This window comes from Balaenoptera borealis, assembly GCF_965194805.1.
Source record: "Balaenoptera borealis genome assembly, chromosome: 3".
NCBI classification, from domain to species: Eukaryota; Metazoa; Chordata; class Mammalia; order Artiodactyla; family Balaenopteridae; genus Balaenoptera; species Balaenoptera borealis.
The window spans coordinates 135,851,369-135,871,855 of record NC_138866.1 but is presented as its reverse complement, the minus strand read 5'-3'; positions in this window follow the sequence as shown (position 1 = coordinate 135,871,855).

Here is a 20,487-nt window from a genome sequence, read left to right as displayed (position 1 = left end):
GATAAGCCAGCTGAAGTGCTGTGTGTCTTTTGCATTAATATGTGATTCCATATGTGTATCCAACATCTGTATGGAATTGGGGCGGGGGAACTGCTGTGGAAATATCTGATGAAACAGAGTCGCTCTTCTTCCTCTTTCAAAAAGAAATCACCCCATACACCTTGGAAATCACTATGATTATGTATCATCCTGATTTGTTACATTCAAACAACCCAGAGTATCTAGGAATAAAATTTTTTTCAGTAAAAAGCCTCAGCTGAGCATCTATTGGATGGGGGCCTTGTTGGCTGCCTGGAGGAGCACCCGAAGGTGACACTGCTGGTGACATGTGTCCCTGGACCCTACGCTCATTCCGCATTCCCAGTTTAGCCTCTGTGACCGGGCGTGTACTTGTGGCCATCCTGCGTACTAAGCCTCAAAGAAGGCAGGTGGGCAATGCAACAAAAAGAAACCCAACTTCGTGTCATAAGATCTGGCACCAGTCCTATCTCTCCCTGGGACTTCCTCTGTTTACCAAGTGAACCTCAATATCCTCATCTGGAAAATGGGCCCACGTCACTTCCTCACGTGGCTTAAGTAAGGATACAAGGAATGCAGGCGAATGAGCTTCATCAACCATACAGGAGCTCGCAAACCAAGGTATCCTTGGTGGCTGTCACCAAGGAAAGCGCAGACCCGGGCCTGCCCAGATCTGAGAAAATTCAGGAAGCCAAAGGCCCTTCCTAGACTCGCCTTCCAAAGTGCTTCTTCCTAGAGAAAAACCAGTTTAATATTTAATAAAGTATGACAAAACCTTTTCAATGTATTTCCTTCCAACCTTATCTAGCCCTTGCAAAGCTCAATCTTTGGGGAAGTCAGACTCCTAGTTTTTGTTGTTTTTGAAGCTGATCTAATCCATCATTTTAAAGCTTTTAATAATAATACCATAATAGCTACAGTGATTGAGTGCTCACTATATACTATGAAGCACTAATAAATGTTGTTTTAGGTCCTTTAACCCTCATAACAATCCCTATTTTACAGATGAGGAAAATTGAGGCACACGAGGTGAAATAAGTCACTTTAAGTCACAGAGTTAATAAGGGGTGATGCCAGGACGTGTCTCCTTAACTACTGAGCTCTTCTGCCTTCCAAGCGCTTCTTCAGGGGGACTCAGCACTACTGCTTTACACATTTTAGACCCACAGGAATATCTTGGTGGAGAACCTGGAGCAAATATCAGGATGGTAAAGGTAGAGACAAAGAAAGAAGAGGCCATGATTACACTGGTGTCTAGTTTCCTGAGAAACCACTTCTGACAGTCCTGGTTAATGTCTGATGTCCCCACTTAATTACTAATAGCTTCCCCTTTCACGCTAAAGGTGGCCAGGCTAGGAGAGTGAACTACATGGTCATGCTAGGGTTAAAATTTTTGCAAAGATATATAGACTTTAAGTGAATAATAAAAGGAATTCCAGGAGACAGCCGTTATGGAAACTACTTTTTCCATGCAAAAACCCCAGGCGGACTTGACCTCATGCTGTGAGAGTCTTAGGTACCAAGTCCTTGAACCTAATCTGTATTATAAATTAGAGTATTTCTCTATAATTGAAATGTTCAGTGTCTTAGTATGCAACACCACAAATTCAGGGTCCTGGCGGTGGAGGATTATTCCAAAATTGTTTTAAAACCTTGTCACTTCCTATTTTGAAACATAAGTTTGTGTGTGTGGCTCGGTTTTGTTTTGCTTACAAGTTATGTTCCAAGTTCAGTTTACTTATTCCTTCCTAATGTATTCCATGAGTGCAGCTAGTAAATAAAGGAGCTAATTATCAAATCTTATTCTAATTGCATAGTTTAAGGCAATGTTTACACTAAAACTGGTTAATGTTTATACTTAATTTGCGTTAATAAAGAGTTCTGTTTTATAGAATTCTTTCCAGTTATCTCTGGACACTATAGCTAGTCCATAAGGAAAGTTGAACACAGAAGTATAATTCTCTAAATCTTTCCTACATAAGATTTAAATGTAGTATTTGGGTTAGTAATTAGCTCATTGGTGTCAGGAAGATTTCTCTGTGTCAAAGGTGTACTTTGGTGGGAAGAACTTCCTGGAAAACCACCCCTTTGGGATCTTAGCACAAGGGATCACAGAGTCAATTCTATTGGCAAGAGGTGCCAGGGAGAATAAGGAACCTTCTGCATACAAACCTCACAATGCGAACTGGAGCCCCCAGAGGCCAGAATTCTCTCCAGAAACCTACAGATTTGCTCCCTGAGACCTGGGAGCCAACCGATGCCTGCCCATTCCTGGTGATTAGCCCAGGACACTTGGAAACACGGCAGGGCCCCCTTGGGAAAATCGCTCTGCTCGGTTCCTTGGCGGGAATGTCCACTCATCTAGGTTGGGGAAATTGCAGACAGGTAAAGAGTTCCAAATTCATCGACCTTAAATAAAGCATCTATTTTCCAGGAACAAGAATTTTCCTAAGTTGCCTTTTACATAATGAAATTATTCACATTTCAAATTCTTTTCTCAGAGCCCCAGAGCTGGAACATTAGTTTCCTGTGAAATTGGGACCTCTGCCCCTTCGATGTTGAAGTGTATCCCAGGTTGGGGCTACTGATTATCTCTTTTTTTATTTTAGCTAGTTTCACTCAAAGGACAAACCATACTGGGCCTTGGGCGCTTGACCCTCCAGAAAATATTTAACATCTGAATTAAACCGACAGGCTTTGCCAGAAGTGCTCTTCAAATTCTATGTCTGAGGCTATTTTCCCCCAGCACCGAATCACTAAAACGTAAGTAGATAAAGACAGCTCTGATAAATTGTGTTTCCTGAACTAAATGCCATCAAGCAAATTCTTGATTTCCCCTTTTTCACAGCAAGTGTTATAAAGTGTTCTACACCCTTTGTATCCCCACTGAATTCAATTATTCTGGAAACAAACATTATTGTTTAAAATGAAGATCCAGGGGCTATTAGCGTGATCCAACAGCTGTACTAAGGGTGAACCCAGATGCAATGAGGCAGAGCTGTGGATGGAGGCGAGGAAGCCAGCTCTGATGGAGGATGAAAGACAATAAAATTATACAGCCATCTTTGTTTACTGCCCTTCTGGGATTAATGCCAAAAGGCCCATTCCACGACAATCGACTGCAAAAAGGAATAATGGGGCTTACTGGACGTTTCCAGAAGGCATGCCTGGACCACCTTTTTCCCAGTGAATCCATCAGAAATATTTATTAAGCACTTCTGTCGTATAAAACATGCTGCAAGGTGCTGTGGGGGTTAGGGAAAGCAAGCAAGCACAGTGCCTTTCTCAACAAAGATGTGCACTCTTCTCACCGGTAAACTAAGTACCTATCCCATGCAAAGTGATGGGCTGGACGCCAGGGACCGTGAAGAAAAATACCATCCAGTCCCAGGCTGCAGGAAGCATGTTCCAGAGGGCCTGCCCAGCTCTCGTCCCGTCTGTGGCTTCAGTGGCCATGTTTGGGCTGGTGGTCTTCTGGCCCCAGCCACAGCTGGGCTCAACAGGGCGAAAGCCAGATCCCAGGTATGAAATTAACCCTTCTGAGGTCTGGCAGAAACCAGTGGTAGTCTTTCTTAGGAAGCTGCACCACAAGACAGAGCAGGTAGATGTGGTCCAGGCAGCAGCAGTAAAACCCCGTGGAATCAGGCTTGCAGAGGAGGAGTAGGTAAACGTGGACATGAGCAAGGTCACGTGCAGCCTGCACGGCCGGAGCTGGGGGCCACCGTGCGGTCCCTGAGAAATGGGACAGGACTCCAGGTGCTGACCTCACCTGAGGCTTCAGCTGGCATGGCTTTCTCAAAGGGGGTCTTCAAGCAGATGATTGGTGAGCTAGGCAACAGCCCTGGAGTGGGGGATGCAGGGGGCTGAGTCTGGCCCGTGCCTAAGGGATCAGAAGGAGAGAGGCTGGAGCCGAGGTAGAGGGTCTTCCCTCCACAGGTGAGTCAAGGACCCAGATCGGAATCCACAGGTGGGAGCTTGTCCTGGGAACATTATTAAAGGGATCATACCACAAAGAGGTCTGTGCAGGGAGACAGGTGGAGAAACTGGGCTGAGGAGGGGCAAGAGCTGGAGGTGAGTACCACCTCTTCACAAGGACCATAGCCTCTGAAAGACCCACATCTGCATGATGGAGAGGCAGCTTTGAAGGTAGGCTAGACTCAGAGAGCTGCTAACATCTCCCAGTGGCATGAGTCAAATGCTATGGACTGAATCATGCCCACCCAAATCCACATGTGAAAGCCCTACCCCCAGTGTGATGGTATTTGGAAAAGGGACCTTTGGGAGATAATTAGGTTTAGATGAGGTCATGAGGGTGGAGCCCCCATGATGGGATTAATGCCCTTATAAGAAGGGACACCAGAGGGCTAGCTTCCTCTCTCTGCCATGTGAGAACGCAGTGAGAAGGCAGCTGTCTGCAAGTCAAGGAGAGAGCTCTCAGCAGAAACAGACCCTAATGGCACCTTGATCTTGGACTTGCAGCCTCCAGAACTGTGAGGAAACCAATTTCTAATGTTTAAGCCCCCCAGTCTGCGGGTTATTCTGCTCACACTGACCAAAACATCAGGTAAAGCTGTTCTTAGCTCCTTCCCACTCTCTCTCCATGCTCTAGCAGAACCAGCAAGCCAGGGGCAGAGCAGCAGGGAGGGCAAGCGAGGTACCCCTGTACACTGCCACCCCTGCCAGGGGGCAGACAGAGAGGTTTTAACTTCAATCAGATTCAGAGCATTGAATATCACTCAAGACCGAGCATCTTCAGTCCTGGATGGAAACTCTGTTTGCTGTCAACACTGCAGGACCTTCTATTGCTTTAGAGTGGCTGGTGAGGTCATGGAGTCCAGCTGAGGCAGGAAATGGGGATAAAATCATTGCATTTTGATCATATCCCCAAGCCATGCATGTTCAAAAGAAACCGTGAGAGATTTTGGAAAAGCCTCCATTGGAGAGGTGGCCTTTGAGTGAGGTCGTGAGGAATGAACAAAGTCACGTAAGTCAGTGGTGGGGAAGCGAGAAGGTCAGGATAGGAAATTGGAAGGGTAATTTGTGGCCAGAATGTGAACTGATCTAAGCAGGGAAGTGGCATGAGGTGAGCCGTGTTTGGGGACAGTATCTCTGCAGAGAATGAGAGGGTTAAGTTGGAAGTTAAACAGTTAAACAGCTTTAAAAATTCTTTAGGCAAGAAATTATTAAGGCCTGAGGGACAGAAATACAAACAGAGGAGAGTGGGCACAGCTGAGGCATTCAGAGGTGGACTCGGCAGAACCTAGTGACTGATGAGGGGTTGGGGGAGCGGACGTGACAGAGAAAAAACGGCCACCAGCTTTCCAGGCTTGAAGACTGGAAGGATGGGACACCATTGAATGGAGAGAGAAAAGAGCAGATTTGAGAAAAAGGTCTGCATTAGTCAGGGTTCTCCAGAGAAACAGAACCAGTAGGAGGTGTATAGATATAGACAGAGATTTATTACACAGAATTTGCTCACACACTTATGGAGGCTGGGAAGTCCACATCTGCATTGTGGGCAGGTAGGCAGAGACCTAGGAGAGCCAATGGTGCATTCCAGGCTGAAGACAGTCTGCTGGAGAATTTTTTTTTTTTTTGGCTTGGAGAGGCCAGTCTTTCTGTTCTATTCTGGCCTTCAACTGATTGGATGAGGCCCACCCACATCATGGATGACAACATATTTTACTCAAAATCCACCAATTTAAAAGTTAAGCTCATCCAAAAACACCAAGTTTGATACATTAAATTAACCATCACAAAGATCATCAAAGCGTCCATGGGGCTCACTGTCCCTGAGCACAGTAAGAGCTGACTGCTCCCTCAGTGCAGAATGTTAAAGTTCTCAGCCTCCGAGGGCTGGAGACACATTTCCTTGAAGAACCAGGTGAGGGACTTCTGCTGACACCAACGGAAGTGGCACCCAGCCCTGCTGAGGTCCAACCTGCTGCACAAAAGTCACAGGCTTTCAGTGGAGTCTTTGGAAACTTTCCCTCTGTATCCATGAGCCGACCACAACTCCACCATTAATTTAAGAGGGAAGTGTCCAGAGTTCACAGTCACTATGGTGAAGGAATGTGGAAGGTGATATAGATTTGTGCAAATGATGGGGACTTCCCTGAAAAAGGAATGATGTCTTACCTAGCAAATATGAAATCTCTCTAGTACTCCGAGTTATCTAAACCCCTCTAACCAGCCTGCAGAGTTCACTTACTGGGTAATCTAAAGGAGACTGGAACAATTGTATAATCTTGCATCAGTTGGATGGTTTATAACAGGTGAAATGTATGCAGGCGCCTCCTCTCACTCAAACCTTAAGACAGCTCTGACAGTTGGGTCATTATTCCCCATTTGGAAATTAGGAAAGGCAGCCAGGTTGCTAAATGAGAGCAAGTGAGGACTTCAGTCCACGGACTCTGGCTCCAACCCCAGGGCACCCCAGGCAGCAGAGCCACTTCCAAAGGGGAAACCAGGTGAGCACCCAAACTATGGGGCACCGGGGTCGATCACAGCAAAAACCGTTGCTTACCATGGTATGGTAACCCCTAAAAGGAGGAAGAAGGGGGGATGAAATCAATCGGGGGGAAAGGGGCTGGGAGTAAAAATGGAGAACAATGAGGACCCCTTCCCAATAGGTCAGTAGAAACTGCACAGAAATGACTCAAGAGAATAATGCATTCTTCACATCACTACCTCCCTATCTGCAGGTGACACTTTTAGAGGCAAGCAAACCCAGATGAGCTCCCCAAACAGAGCCGGAATGATACACTTTTTTTTGTTTTGTTTTGTTTATGATTTTTTAAACGTTTTTATTGGAGTATAATTGGTTTACAATGGTGTGTTAGTTTCTGCTTTATAACAAAGTGAATCAGTTATACATATACATATATCCCCATATCTCTTCTCTCTTTCGTCTCCCTCCCTCCCACCCTCCCTATCCCACCCTTCTAGCTGGTCACAAAGCACTGAGCTGATCACCCTGTGCTATGCAACTGCTTCCCACTAGCTATCTATTTTACATTTGGTAGTGTTTATATGTCCATATATACACTACCACTCTCTCACTTTGTCCCAGCTTACCCTTCCCCCTCCCCATGTCCTCAAGTCCATTCTCTAGTAGGTCTGCGTCTTTATTCCCGTCTTGCCCCTAGGTTCTTTATGACCATTTTTTTTTTTTAGATTCCATATATATGTGTTAGCATATGGTATGTGTTTTTCTCTTTCTGACTTACTTCACTCTGTATGACAGACTCTAGGTCCATCCACCTCACTACAAATAACTCAATTTCGTTTCTTTTTATGGCAGAGTAATATTCCATTGTATATATGTGCCACATCTTTATCCATTCATCTGTCAATGGACACTTAGGTTGCTTCCATGTCCTGGCTATTGTAAATAAAGCTGCAATGAACATTGTGGTACAGGACTCTTTTTGAATTATGGTTTTCTCAGGGTATATGCCCAGTAGTGGGATTGCTGGGTTGTATGGTAGTTCTATTTTTAGTTTTTTAAGGAACCTCCATACTGTTCTCCATAGTGGCTGTATCAATTTACATTCCCACCAACAGTGTATGTGTGTTCCCTTTTCTCCATACCCTCTACAGCAATTACTGTTTGTAGATTTTTTGATGATGGTCATTCTGACTGGTGTAAGGTGATACCTCATTGTAGTTTTGATTTGCATTTCTCTAATGATTAATGATGTTGAGCATTCTTTCATGTGTTTGTTGGCAATCTGTATATCTTCTTTGGAGAAATGTCTACTTAGGTCTTCTGCCTATTTTTGGATTGGGTTGTTTGTTTTTTTCTGATATTGAGCTGCATGAGCTGCTTGTAAATTTTGGAGATTAATCCTTTGTCAGTTGCTTCATTTGCAAATATTTTCTCCTATTCTGAGGGTTGTCTTTTCGTCTTGTTTATGGTTTCCTTTGCTGTGCAAAAGCTTTTAAGTTTCATTAGGTACCATTTGTTTATTTTTGTTTTATTTCCATTTCTCTAGGAGGTGGGTCAAAAAGGACCTTGCTGTGATTTATGTCATAGGGTGTTCTGCCTATGTTTTCCTCTAAGAGTTTGATAGTGTCTGGCCTTACATTTAGGTCTTTAATCCATTTTGAGTTTATTTTTGTGTATGGTGTTAGGGAGTGTTCTAATTTCATTCTTCTACGTGTAGCTGTCCAGTTTTCCCAGCACCACTTATTGAAGAGGCTGTCTTTTCTCCATTGTATATTCTTGCCTCCTTTATCAAAGATAAGGTGACCATATGTGCATGGGTTTATCTCTGGGTTTTCTATCCTGTTCATTGATCTATATTTCTGTTTTTGTGCCAGTACCATACTGTCTTGATTACTGTAGCTTTGTAGTATAGTCTGAAGTCAGGGAGCCTGATTCCTCCAGCTCCATTTTTCATTCTCAAGATTGCTTTGGCTATTCGGGGTCTTTTGTGCTTCCATACAAATTGAGAAATTTTTTGTTCTAGTTCTGTGAAAAATGCCAGTGGTAGTTTGATAGGAATGGCATTTGGATTCACATACACATGTGAATGCCCAGTGTAATGCCCATTCACATACATGTTGACTACAGTCAAGCTAATTAACCTGGCCATCTCCTCACATAGTTACCATCTTCTTGTTGTTGTTCTCAGTCATCCGACATACCTGAAGCTTTATACTTTTTGACCAACATCTCCCCATTTCCCCCACCTTCCCAGCCCCTGGGAACCACCGTCCTACTCTCTGCTTCTATGAATTTGACTTTTTTAGATTCCACATGTAAGTGATATCATGCAGTATTTTTCTTTCTGCAACTGGGTTATTTCACTCAGTATAATGTCCTCCAGTTTCATCCATATTGTTGCAAATGGAAGGAACTCCTTTTCTAAGGCTGAATAATTTTTCATTGTACTCATATATTTTATACATATGTATATATATGTGTATATTTATACATATATATGTATATATATATATATATAAATTTCTTTATCTCTTCATCCACTGATGGACAGTTAGATTGTTTCATATCTTGGCTACTGTGAATAATGCTGCCATGAGCATGAGAATGGGAACACCTCTTCAAGATCCTGATTTCATTTCCTTTGGATAAATACCCAGAAGTGGAATTGCTGGATCATAGGTTAGTTCTATTTTTAATTTTTTGAGGAAGCTCCATACTGTTCTCCATAGTGGATGCACCAATTTACATTCTCACCAAGAGTGCACACGGGTTCCCTTTCCTCCACGTCCTCGCCAACATTTGTTATCTCCTGTCTTTTTGAAAACAGCCACCCTAACAGGTGTGAGGTGACATCTCTTTGTAGTTTTGATTTGCATTTCTTTGCTCATTAGTGATGTTGAGCCCATTTTCATGTACCTATTGACCATTTTTGTGTCTTCTTACCCTGTTCTCCTAACATTTAGTCAGCATTGAAAGTCCAGGTGGCTGCTGGCCTCCCTCCTGAAAGGCTCCGGATCACATTCCCAACTCTTCATCTTTCTACTCATAATTAATCTGAGGGGTGCCTGCCTGCTGCCTCTGCCATCAGGGCTCCAGTCACCTTCTTAACGCTAACAGGGTGCCTCATCCAGTGAGGTGACTTTCTGGCCCCCAAAACAGTGCTGGGTGGGAGACAGTTTGACCAAATCGAGCAGAGTGAAGGACCCTGTTCATCTGTTCAAGTGGCCATAACAAAATACCACACACTGCGGGGCTTACACACACAACAGTTCTGGAGGCTGGAAGTCCAAGATCAAGGCATAAACAGGGCTGGTTTCTACTGAGGCCTCTCTCCTCGGCTTGCAGACTGCCATCTTCTTGCTGTGATCTCATGGGTCTTCCTTCAGTGCATGTCTGTGTCCTAACCTCTTCTTATAAGGACATCAATCCAATTGGATTAGAGTTCACCCTAATGAACTCATTTTAACTTAATTACCTTTTAAAATATCCTATCTCCAAATACAGTCAAATATATTCTGAGATACTGGTGTCAGGCCTCCAACATATGAACTGGGGTCAGGGGGACACAATTCAGCCTATAACAGGCATCAAGTGCAAAGTCAAAGGTTTGAACAAACTTGTCAGAGCCCAAGGGAAAGGCCCCCTCAGGGTTCCCAGCCAGCAATTCATCGTCTAATACCCAGCAGAGCTGCAGGTGCCCCCAATTTCACCTCCTGTGTTCCCGAAACTTCCCCACCACTTGCTCTAGGACCCTCGGCGCAGTCACCACTTCCTGTCCCACACTCAGAGACACGGGTGCCCCAGCGAGTTCCAGGTACCAGAGCAGAACCAGGTCATATCTTCAGATTTTCAAAAGAGAGCAATATTCAGCAGTTCAAGCAGGGCCAAGGGCTGACATTAAGCAAATTTCAAGGGTTATTTGAAGTTAATTGAGTTTAATCATATAATGATTTTATAATTAGTCATAGTGCTCTCGTTTCTACATGGGTGGACCCAGGCTCTGAAGGAAATGACTGTATCAGGCAGAGAAGGGGCCAGGGCAGCAGAGGAAGGACGGCGGGGCCAGGGAGAAGGAGGTGGTGGCTGAACCCACGGAAATGCTCCGCTTCACTCTCTGGGCCCCCACCTGCACCAGCCACAAGCTGGGCTCCCAGCGGGGGCTCCCATACCCTGCGGGTCTGCTGGTGCTTTCCACACATTTGCCCTGCTTACTTGAGGGCATGTTCCATCTGTGTTGAGATGGAGCCTTGTCACCAAGGGGTCAGCACCAGGGAACTTCTAAGGTGACCAGACTCATTGCAAGCTCCACAAATGCTACTGCAGACCCGACTGTGTAGTGAGGCTTTTGGTCCAAAACCCGACTTAACCTAATCAACCAACAGCATTTACCTCCTGGGCAGTCATCAGAGCTATCAGGTTGCAGTGATTAAATCTCTGCACGTCTCTAAGGGGCGCAGTGTGTGTCCACCCAGTCCTCTCACCCAACCAGACCCAGATTTAAGTTCTGCTTCCAATACCACAACATTTAGCCCCTTGGGACTTCACTGTGCCCCTGAATAATGGAATTAGGGTGACCCCCAGGGTGTCCTAGGAAGGCTTCTTCTCAGAGACAGCTCAACTCTCTGGGGGGCATAAGTGGGGCCTGACTGACCAGTGTGAAAGCATAAAATGTATGTGATTCGCAAAAACAGCCAGGTACTATGTTCTCTTAATTAGGTGACCACACAGAGAGGGGAGTGGAGAAGGAAACCACCATTTCTTGAGCACTCACCATTGGTCAGACCTGTGCTGTAGCACTTGTTTCTCACCTTCCAGGTCATAGTGGACAGAGGCTCAGAGAGGTGGTGACACACAGTGCCAGGTGTATCTGACTCCAGTGCCCAGGGACAGTCCACAGTAACACCTCGGGCGCCAGGTAGAAAAAAGGCACAAGGGGAAACCGGGGTGCATTAGCACAGAAGCCCCCCACCCCTGGGCGAACAGCTAAGATGCCTTGAGCAGGGTCCAGCCTCCTGTCCTCCCTAAGGGAAGCCCCGGGTGCCAGCTCACAGAGGATTCCATGAGAGACACATGAACGCTTTTCTTTGCCTCCCAAGCCATTTCCTCACAGAGGTAAAATTAACTATGAGTAGGATGCCAGGGAAATGATTCAATGTAGGTAAATGATTCAATGTAGGTAAATGAGAATGTGGACCTGACCTCATGGTTTTAATTACTGGATGATGGAAACACTTTTAAAAGGTACCATGCAACTGTCCATCAAGGGATGAATGGATGAGCAAGATGTGGTAGATCCTTACAATGGAATATTACTCAGCCTTGAAAAAGGCAACTCTGACACCTGCTACAACATGGATGAACCTTGAAGACATCCTGCTTCAAGTGAAATAAGCCAGTCACAAAGGGACAAATACTGTATAATTCCACTCACATGAGTTATCTAGAGTAGTCAGCTTCACAGAGACAGAAAATAGGATGGTGGTGGCCAGGGGCTGGGGGAGGGGGTATAAGATGGGCAGTGGTGATGGTTGCACAACAGTATGAAGGGACTTAATAACACTGAAATGTACACTTAAAATGATGAAGATAATCAATTTAATGTTATGTGTATTTCACCACAATTTTTTTTAATTGGAAGGGAAAAAAGGGTATATGCAAGTCAGGGCCTGTGCTGTTTCCCAGACCTCCTGGGCAGCCGCCCAAGTCCAGGAATCCCCAGTGGAACTTACTTTTCTAGAACAAGTCCGGTGAGGCTGCAGAACCTGCTGGCAGATGCCAGCCTGTCTGAGTTTCTTCCTCACCCTACAGAAATGCATCCTTAATGAATGCTGAGCCCTCCATTTGGGCTTTACCTGGGACAGCTTATCCTGTACAAGCTCAGGGCCACAGGGTCAAGGGCAGATTCCCAACTAGTGGAACCACCACTGTGGGGACTGTGCTTGGCTGCCCCTGATTTCACTGTCCCCCCACCCCACCCCCCACCCCCACCTTCCCCAGGCTCCTGTCACTACCAGTCAGTTGCCTTTCTCATTTTTAGAGACAGACCCTAGTTTGATGCACATTGCACATGGAGCTGTGACTACGCAAAGCACATATGTACATCGCACTGTGGAATAACATAGGCTGTCTCCTCCTCTCTCTCACACACACAGTTAACCCCTCAGTCAGCTTCATTGGTCCCTTCCTTCCAGACAGGACCCTGTCATCTTCAGCTTCCCTGCTGCCCCTATCACTGCTAAATCTCAAAGTAATCATCCAAAGGCTTTATCTACCAAAAAAAAAAAAAAATCTCCTGGGAACACTTGTTGAAAACACAGAATCCTGAGCCTCATCCTGGGAGACTACACTTTTCTGTAAGCCTGGGGCCAGGAGTCTGCGGTCCCCACTGACAGTTTACGGAGGGTGAGTGAGTAGCACTGGGATCACTGCCTTCCTCGCTCCAGACCCTGAGAAACTCTTCTCTCCCTGCGCTCCAAGTGTGGAGTTGTTCTTGATACCTGAAGGTGCTGGAAAGTTGGTCTCTGACTATCTGAGGTTCTGCTGTTCTTTAAAGCACCATTACACGTGATTTCCATCAGTCATGGGATGACAAATCATTAAAGAGTGTCACCATGTGGAACTGGTATTGTAGACCACTTTCGACTCTCTTAATGACTCGCCCAGCCAGTTCTGTGGCATCCAACACCCACACTCCCTCCCTGCAGGATGTCACCCCAGGAAGACCCTCCATCAAGAGATCTGTTATTAACCCCACTGGCTTCCTATGGGCAACACATGCCCTTTTTTCAGACCTTCTGTAATTCAAACTCCCTTCCCATATCCAGCGGCCCAGATTGTGGTTTTTTTATGTTAACCAGCATTATCTGACCACAATCCAGGATCACAGCTGTACCACAATATCTGCCCAGTTTAGATGTTTTCAACTCCAAGTAACAGACAACCCAGATTCAAACTGGTTTTAAAATATGAACATTGATTACTTCCTATAATAGGGTGCCCGGGTTGGGCACTGGTTTCTCAATTCAACGGTGTCTTCAAGGATTGTGCTCTGCTGTCCACAGTCAATTTCATTATAACACTGGTCTCCAGGAAGTTGAAAGATGGCGGCCAGCAGCAGCTGTCCATCAAACAGGTGGGCTGGAAGGTAGACTCCTTATCTTGCAAGAGAGAGAACCCCTCCTCCCTCTGTGGACTCTGGAACTTTCCTCATATTGGCCAGCACAGGTCGTATGCTCCCCCCTCAACTCACCTCAGCCACCAGGGGACGCTACACACAGATTCCCCTGTCACACTTCCTGCTTCCCACAGCTGTCCCTGGGGCATGGAGGAAGAGGGACTAGATGCTGGGTAGACAGCCCTAAGAGCCACTGCAGCTGCTATGTCATTGGCTCTTTTCAACACAAATGCTGGACCAGACCCTCCTGACAGACACGTGATAAGAAGCCAGCACCTGCTCTGGGTGACATTTCTCTCCAGAAAGAAAGCGTGGGGAGTGTCATAAGCCGACCAAGGCAAAGCCAGCCTCCTCCATCACAGGTCCCTTCAACAGTCTTATGGATTTGCAGGAGTTTTTAAAGTGCTTTGCTCTAAGCACCTGATTAAACATTAATAAAAGGCCAAGGTTATGGTCCTAGGGACCTCCTGACAAAATCACTCTTCATCTCTCTTCCTCATGAATCCTCCTGTTGCAATACTTATCTCTTCCCTACCTCTCCGCAAACCCCATGACTATTTAAGGGCTGAGGGACCCAGAGAACAAACTACCTTTGGTTCATTCAGAGGGGGCATTTCTAAAGCCTTGGCTTGAAGGAACATTGTCAGGACTGGGGGTGTTTGTGGCTCTAGGTTGGAGAGTTTTGCTTCCCTGCAAAGCACTTACAGAACAGAAGAAACAGCGGGTCAACATGATGGGATTTCTGCATTCAAGGCCATCTTTCCTATAGGTTAGTGTCATTGATTACCTGCACCTCAGGCCCTGACAGTTAGTCAATAGACCCTCTGACCCAGATATGTGAGTTGGCCTGTGGGGGGTTTAAAAACAAGAAGTGAACATGGCAACTCTGGTTCATGCTTTGCATACATGAGAATTACATTTTTTCCCCAGAGTAGCAAAGCCATTTCTGCTCAAATTACCCCAGCCATCTCAGGAGCGCATAATCAGAGGGTCTTGTTCATTTTTCCTGCTGGAGAAGAGTTCTGCAACCAACCCCAAGCCATTAAGAGCAAAAGTTTGGAAAAATCTTTTTATGCCTCCAAAGAGCTAGGACTCTTTAGGAAGGGCCACCTAACCTTCTCTGTAAGGGATATAGGGAAATGGTGACTCTTATGGGGGCAGGAGAACAGGAAGGGGGTCAAGCACCTGCCAGGGGAAGAGGATGGACTCTAGGAGCCACTGATGTTGCAACCTTCAAAAACAGAAGGATCTTGGCTGATGATAATGACACTGATCCTCAGGATATGGATTTAGTGGGATGGGGTCCAGGGGTGCAAACAGTGAAAGACTCTCAAAGACACATAGAAGACAAAAAATAGTCTACAACTATTTCTGGTGTCACTTCCTCCGGGAAGTCAGCCCTGACACAACTTGATACCCCGTCTAGACCAGGAGTCGCCTCTGCAGTGTGCCCAGGCTTTCCTGGACATGTCTGTAACACTTTCTGTGGGTCTATATGCATATTGCCATGCCCTCAAGGCTGTGAGTCAATTGAGGTTGGGGGTAAGAATCATAACCTGGTCACATCTCAATCTCAGCCCCAAGCAAAACCCAGCACCTAACAGCGTCTCAACAAAGCCTATTGAATAGGTGAATGAATGAATGAGTGAATAAATTTATAAATGAGTGTGTGTGTGAGTGAGGGAGTGAACTAATGAAACTATAGCATCCAACCAAAGAAAGAACATCAAGGTACTAAGTCCCCAAGGATAATAGCCCTAAGGAAAGGGGCACCTTTCATCCCTTTCCTGGAAATTTTGCAAAGGAGAAGTGGCTAGATGCAATAAAAAGAAGATTGACTTTTACATCCAAAGTTGGGTCCAAATCTTGGCTCCACTAGCAAAGTGAGTTCAGGCAAGGTATTTAGCCTCTTTGTCCCTCAAAGTTATCATTGAGAATAAGACCTACCTTATGGAGCTGTGCTGAAAATCAGAGAAAAGATATGCTCAGTGCCTGGTACATGGTTAGCACTCACTAAGTTGTAATCATTACTAACATTAACCAAGCCCTGCCATGGAATGGCATGGCCAAAGCTGGGGCATCTGTTATCAAGCCAGAAAGGTTAACCACACAAAGTAGGCCAAGGTCATTCTAAGATATCAGACCACTGGACTGAGTGGCCAAAAAGAGACCACAACTTCTCTCTTCCAAATCTTGCAAAGGACAATAAATTCTGACCATCCAATAGACCATCAGTAAAAATTCCCTCAAGGAATGTAAATTGATAAACCAGGAAAGGCAAAGACATTGCCTCTGTGTAAGTGAAGTTATGGCAAATATTAAGTTGCCAAAAATTCCAACACTATGTATCAGTCAGGGAATGCTAGGTTGTGCTGCAGTAACAAACAGCTCCAAAATCTCAATGAGTTAAAAAATCATGTCACATATCCTTTGCAGGTCATCAAGGGGACTTTTCTCGGAGATCCAGGCTTACTGAACAATCAGTATCTCAAATGGTGCTGATCACCAATGCCAGGAAGAAAGTGCGCCCTGGAGGGTCTCATACTGGCAATGAAATGTCCCCTCTGTGGGTGACATGGTCTATGAACAACCATTAGCCTGAACTAATCACTTGGCACCACCCAACCACGGGGGGCCAGGAGGTGCAATCCCAGCATGTGCCCAGAGTAGGAAGAAAGGGAAATATTTTGTGGATCACGCTAATGAGCACAATACACTGCAAGAGAAGGAGATGCCTAGGAAGCGCCATCCAAACCAGCCCTGGACAGTGGTGACAAAGATGACTAGATGACTGGAAGGCAAAAGCATCAAGCCCTTCCCAATATCTATAAGTTCAGAGTGGAAGGGGATAAGTGCAGAAGGCAGCTTGATTTTCCATTTAGCATGGCCATCATCAAAAAGTGTACAAATAATAAATGCTGGAAAGGGTGTGGAGAAAAGGGAACCCTCCTACCCTGTTGGTGGGAATGTAAATTGGTGCAGCCACTATGAAGAAAAATATGAAGGTTCCTTAAAAAACTAAAAATAGAGTTATCATATGATCCAGCAATCCCACTCTTGGGTATATACCTGGAAGAAAATGAAAATTCTAATTCAAAAAGATATATGCACCCCAATGTTCCATAGCAGCACTATTTACAATAGCCAAGACATGAAGATAACCCAAGTGCACATCAACAGACAACTGGCTTAAGAAGATGTGAGATAGATAGATAGATAGATAGATAGATAGATAGATAGATAGATAGATAGATATACACATACATACACACATATAATGGAATACTACTCAGCCATAAAAAATGAAATTTTGCCATTTGCAGTAACTTGGATGGACCTAGAGATTATCATACTAAGTGAAGTAAGTCAGATACAGAAAGACAAATATTATAGGATATCACTTATATGTGGAACCTAAAAAATAATACAACTGAATCTATATACAAAACAGAAAAAGACTCACAGACATAGAAAACAAATTTATGGTTACCAAAGGGAAAAGAGATGGAGGGAGGGATAAATTAGGAGTATGGGATTAACAGATACAAACTACTATACATAAAATAGATAAGCCACAAGATTTACTATATAGCACAGGGAACTATATTCAATATCTTGTAATAACTTATAATGGTAAATAATCTGAAATACATATGTATACACTGAATCATTTTGCTGTACATCTGAAACTAACACAATATTGTAAATCAACTATACTTCAATTTGAAAAAAAGGCTGCTATTTTGCATTTAGGAAAGTGTAGGGAGCTACGGATTTGCTCACTGCTCTCTTTAAAAATCAACTGTATTCATATTTTAAAGAAAGAATGTATATATGTGTATAACTGAATCACTTTGTTGTACAGCATAAATTAACACAACATTGTAAATCAAATATACTTCAATAAAAAAAATTGAAAAAGGAAGCAACTGTACTCATACTAATGAGCGTGCACACCATACCACAATACTACCTGTGTTGGGCAAGAACAGGACAAAACGCCTCAGAGAATTTGGATTCTTGCACAGGGGTGACAAAGTGTTTCTTTCCCTAATTTGGAAGTGAGTTTAAAATGTGCAAAGAAGCAGAAATTCCTCTTGGCACATTCCTCTGCTGGGTATGGCTGTGAGTTCCCCGTAGCAACAAGAGTCCCAGCGCTGCCGGGCTCACACGGGACTCAGGAAAGGCCCTCACTTTCCAGGTCAAGATCATTAGGGAGTTTAATTAGCACCTTGGTTCCAGAATCTATATGTAGATTCAGAATATATATGTCCTCTGAGGCCCACATAAAATTGGCTGGGGACCCCTGTTACTTGCCAGCTGGAAAGTTCAGTGCTCCCCAAATGTCTTTGGACTCTTGGGGCTTACATTCACAGGGGCCCCCATTGTGCTGCTTCCTCTCTCCCCTGTTCTTCATCCCACCTGCTAAAGGGAAATAGGAACAGGGTGCCAAGGTGGGGAAGTTCCTGGTGTGATGGTAACAGCAAGGGTCGTGGTGCCACAGAACAAGACATAGCGTGAGAAGAACCCAGGGAGCGGGCTGGGGGCTGTGTCCCAGAGTCTCAGCACCAGAGATGGAGGCTGGATGTTATACAGCCTTTGGTGGGAAGGTAGGCAGGGATTTAAGCAAGGAGTGAATGTGATCAGACATGCATTTTAGATGGATCACGGGCAACTGTATCTCTAGAAATTGGAGAGGAAGTAAACAAAAATGGAGAGCTAGTCCAGAGAGGAGGCTCCTGCAGGAGTCCTGGGGAGAGAGAGGTAGGCATCTGACCTGGAAGATGAATGATAAAGTGAAGGGAATAAGGAGACCTGTTAGACAGCCCTTGCCAAAGTTTAGGGAAGACATGTGAGGGGCTGGACGAGGGTGGAGGGAACAGAAAAGACGGGAACGCCCATGACTGCTGAAAGATGGAAACACTATGGATCTTGGTAACTGGTTGATGATGAGAAGTGTAGAAAAGAAAGATCAAGAAGATTATTCCAAGGTTTGGAGCCCGAATGACTGAGGGGGACCTAAAAGCCTTTGGAAATGGAAACTATGTGGATCTGTCATTGTCGTCATAAATATCATCACCATTGTTAGTTTGGGTATTTAGTACAGGTTTCCTTTTTAAAAATATCTTCTCAAAAATGGTGTCTTCTGATTTCCCTTAAAGGGGTTTCCAAACTTGTCATTTCAATGATTGAAACAGCCAAAGCTTGTCTTGTTACACTAAAATGTTTCCATTTTCATGTCTTGCTTTCTAAAATGCTTGCAATCATCCTTGAGCATTTGAGGAACTTGAAGCAGGCATGGCCTCTTTCAAAGGTCAAATGAGCAAGATAAAATCCTTTCCAGCAGCATCTTGCAGCACTTTAACCGAGTATGTGTTGACCAAGGAGGTAGCTCACACGCACGCATGCACACAGGCACACAGGCGCCCACTAGAACTCCCAGCTGAGATAAAATTGCAAGCACGGCATTGATTGACCCATCAACACTTTGGAGCTGAGCAGAGAGAAAGAAACCCAGCTGGACACGGGGAGGAACATGCAGGGGGTGTTGACAGAGTCTCCTGTAGAGGATTCTTGAATCAGATGGTCCTCTTCTGTTGGACATCACAGGCAGCATATGTATATGCCTTCGCCAAGCTCAAGATGCAGCCAAACACTTGGCAAAAGCTGAGGTTGGCCCCCTGGATCAGGCACAAAGAAATCCATTTGCACATTCTCTTTGCCTCCCTTTCAAGGGGCCAGGGAAACACAGAGGGAATTCGAGGTTTACTCGAAAAGTAGACAAAATTCAGATTGTAGGTCTGCCACCAAATGAATGCACTCTCCTACACACAGTTATTTCAAGGTGAAGGAAAGGCCAAAACAGAATAACAGGGCAGGTCACTTTGCTCCTTATCTTATTCACTGATACCTCCACCTACCTTTTTGGGTGGTACCAATTGAGAGCTTCCATGATGATCCCCCCATGTTATTAAGACAGGTCCTCTCTTGCACTGGAGTTTTATTTGGGGACCTGTGGTCAATCACTTTCTCAACAGGCACATACTAAGTGCCATCTGCCAGCTCCACTGGCCTATGAGCAGGAGGTGACCCTGGACAGACGCCATCGAGGCCCTTCATGCTCCATAAGCTGGGCTGCCCAGGCACATTTAGTCGTCTGTCTTTCCCACTGGATCAGTGGTTCTCAACCAGGGCAACTGGGTCACCCAGGGACACTGGGGAAAGTCTGAAGATATTTCTTCATTGTCAAAACTGTGGAGAGAAGGGAGTTGCTACTGGCATCTACAAGACAGAGGCCAGGGATGCCGCTAAACACCTTCCAGGGTACAGGAGGCCCCATCACAAAGACTCATCCAGCCCCAAGCTTGAGTAATGCCGAGACTGAGAAACCCTGGTCCAGGTTATCACTCCATCCAGGCAGGCACTGGGCCTTTCCTTGTTCACTGTTTTGTGCCCAGTGCCTAAGACAAAGTGACTGGTTCACATATGGTGTAGAAGGTGGGAAAGGAAGCAGGCAAGGAAAGAAGAGAGGCAGGAAGGGAAGGGGGGAGAGAAGGAGGCATCGCACATTCTCTGAAGAAACTTAAAGGTTGGTTAAAGGGCCATTACTAATTTTGGCTCAACCAACATGCTGTAGTCTTCTATCCAAGAGTTTGAACTCTTCCACAATTTCACCAATCCAAGCCCATTGATGCCATCAGACCAGACGCCTCCCCCGCCCCAGCCCCAGTACATTGGGCAGTATCACTCCTAACTGGGAGCCCCTTCTCCCCAGTCAGAGAGCTGAGCAAGAGAAGTCGGTCTTCTCCACACCGGGTGCACACTCACGGGGGCCCAGGAGAGA